Here is a 1,133-nt window from a genome sequence, read left to right on the forward strand (position 1 = left end):
TTAATAAATTTAAAAAATTTAAAAAGATTTTTAAGGATTTTAAACATTTGAACATATTTCTAAAAATATCAAGGAATTTTCAACTGATTTTTATAATTTAAGCGAATTTCAAAGAATTTAAAGGATTTGAAAAATTTGAGAGAATTTTAAAAGATTCCAAGGAATTTTCAATTGATCACAGTAATTTAGAATGATATTTTAAAGGATTTGATGTATATTTTAGAATATTTTAATAGATTTTAAGTAATTTTCAAATTATTTTAATAATTTAGTGTGAGATTTTAAAGGATTTGAAATATTTCAGGGTATTTATTGAATTATAAGATATTTTCAAGAGCTTTAAAAAATTTTTTAAAGATTTTAAAAGGTTTTTAAGGATTTTTCACATTTGAGGATGTTTTGGAAGGTCTTAAAGAATTTTCAACTTATTTTTATAATTTAAAGGAGTTTCAAATAATTTTAACAACTTTAGCAGGGTTATGTAAAAAAATTCCAAAGTACTTTAGAAATCTTGAAAAGATGCCAAGGTCTTTTAAAATATTTTGAAGGTTTCGAAATATTTGAGAGTATTTTAAAACGTTCCAAGGAATTTTCAATTTTTGACAGTAATTTAATATGAGATTTTAAAGGACTTGATATATATTAGGATATTTTAATAGATTCCAAGGAATTTTCAATTGATTTCAATAATTCAGTATGAGATTTTAAAGGACTTGAAAGCTTTTAATGTATTTTTAAACTTGTAAGGAATTTTCAAGTGCTTTCAAAAATTTTAAGCGGTTTTAAAGGATTCAAAATTTTTCAGGATATTTTAAAACATTCCAACGAATTTTCAATTAATTTCCATAATTTCGAGCGATTTCAAAGAATTTTTACATTTTTTTTCTCATATTTTTTTTTTTTTGTTGATTCATCAATTAGTTGAATAAATTTGTTTTCTGAAAATGTAACTATTTTGTAGAAAATTTATTTTCTTTTTGGTTAAAAATTAAGTTTTTTTAACCAGAAATTTAACTATTCTATGTTTAAAGGAAAAGTGATCGTTTTTAGTTAGAATTTTTTGTATTTTATTGAATACTCTTCTTTCTTGGTAGAAAAGTAATCTTTGTTGTCGAAAATTTAACTATGATTAA

The sequence above is a fragment of the Belonocnema kinseyi genome, chromosome 1, assembly GCF_010883055.1.
Source record: "Belonocnema kinseyi isolate 2016_QV_RU_SX_M_011 chromosome 1, B_treatae_v1, whole genome shotgun sequence".
Classification (NCBI taxonomy): Eukaryota; Metazoa; Arthropoda; class Insecta; order Hymenoptera; family Cynipidae; genus Belonocnema; species Belonocnema kinseyi.